This window comes from Otolemur garnettii, unplaced genomic scaffold (genome assembly GCF_000181295.1).
Source record: "Otolemur garnettii isolate 467f Iridium unplaced genomic scaffold, OtoGar3 scaffold00033, whole genome shotgun sequence".
Lineage (NCBI taxonomy): Eukaryota > Metazoa > Chordata > Mammalia > Primates > Galagidae > Otolemur > Otolemur garnettii.
In genome coordinates, this window is record NW_003852428.1 from 11880883 (window position 1) to 11882748 (window position 1866).

The 1866-nt window shown below is 44.6% G+C and overlaps 1 pseudogene; it reads right to left on the reverse strand.

Moving 5' to 3' along the window:
* Positions 1-670: 670 nt before the first annotated feature.
* LOC100948194 lies at positions 671-1508 on the reverse strand (annotated as a pseudogene).
* Positions 1509-1866: the final 358 nt, after the last annotated feature.

Consider the following 1866-nt stretch of genomic DNA (forward strand, 5'->3'; position numbering starts at 1 on the left):
GTTGAGTGTGCTTTGTATTTTTAAAACATAAGAGAGAGAAATTGTGGATAATGTCAAGTTTCCATTTTCTCCCCCTTTGTGGGTCTCCTGGCCTCTCTGCTCCCATTGGAAGCCACCACCTCCCTAAATTTATGTTCTTATAGGTTTTTCTAATACTTCACAGACCCAGAAGGCATATATATCAATATGTGAGTTTCACTTTGTGTTTAAAATTAAGTAAATGGTATCATATGGGTCATATATACACATTCCTTCCTAATACCTAGGTTAAAAAAAACACCAAAAAACTCAGCAATGTTGGGTGGTGCCTATGACTCAAAGGAGTAGGGCACTGGCCCTGTATACTGGAGGTGGCAGGTTCAAACCTGGCCCTGGCCAAAAACTGCAAAACAAACAAACAAAAAAACCCTCAGCAATGTCATATTTGAGACCTATGCACACTGATATGCATAAATTTAGTCTAATCTCACAACAGCTGTAAAGTATTACATCCCTTATACTTAAATCCCCCCCCCCTTTTTTCTCAGAATTCCTTTAATTTTAATTGTTGGGATAAAATCAGGCGGCCATCGAGAAAATACAGTCCCTGGGAGCAATCACCATGCTGTTTTCTTTTGTAAAGTGGAGATGATGGGAATTATTTTTTATTACCACAAGTGGTCAAAAGTTGCTAAAATTGTCCCCATTCTTCAATTGTCTCTTTTTTTCTAGTCTCTTGCCCTTCAAAGAGAGGATACCTGGCTTCCACATCAGCCCACGTGATGCTGCCGGATCTCGACTACACCAGGTAGTTCACAAACTTCTGCTCTTATCTGCCGCATTGAGTCTCTGTCCCCCAGTGTTGCAGTGTGAGGGGCCTTGTTCCCAGTGTCAAAGTCAATGGTGATGCCAAAGCCACACCTACCTCATCAGTCCTGGCATCACATCTTCCGATTGGCCCAGAGGAATCATGTACTTTGTGGGACATGCTATTCCTGGTCAGGGCTTCCCACAATTCCTTGACAAATGGCATGACCTTCTGGTTTTGGCTCAGTGGGAGGATGGAACATTTGAATGAGCAACTATAGCACGGAAACTAGAGAATGTTCTCTGTTCATCTCCTCCTATATGCGGAATGTATGTTCAAATACCGTATACATGATCCTGCCCAGGCCAAAGGGGGGTCCAATTACGTTCAGAACAGCTTCTTCCACATGTAGGGTTTTCTGAATCTCTTCACACTGACCGTGTCTTGTGTTAACTGAAATGCTTCCCCTTCAGTTTCAGTAGTGAATTCTCCTTTCTCGTTCAGCAGCGTCTCCATGTTGGTAACACGGCACGCGTCACAAATGGCAGGAGTCTCTCTCCATCACCAGTTTTGCGTCCTTCTTGTATGCCTTACCGATTGCTCCCTTATTGGGCTCAAACTGAACTACACTGACTGTTTGGGGCTCTTTCAGAGGCTTCTCAGATGCAGGTGGGACTTTGGTGGCTTGTGCATGACAAGAGAGGTCATAACAGGACCAATTAGCACATAACAGGAAGGATCAGCACGTCCAACAATCCGTGTCTCCATTTTCCTAGTGATGAGTATTTTATGTTGTTTCTACTTTACCTTCAGTTTGCTGTGTGAATCCCAGCACACGTCCCCTCACATAGATGCCCGAGAGTTTCTCTGAGGCACATCCCCGGATGCTGAATCACTGGGTGATTAAACACATACATTTTCAACTTCACTAGACAGAGCCATCATTTCTCCAGCTGTGGAGCTTATAGCTTTCAGCCAAAGAAGGCTGCCTTACCCAAGGTTAGACTCCCGTCCTGGAGGCAGCCTGTATCCCAAGGTCCAATAGGGGTGACAAGGGCCTGCGAGCTCAGATGTACATC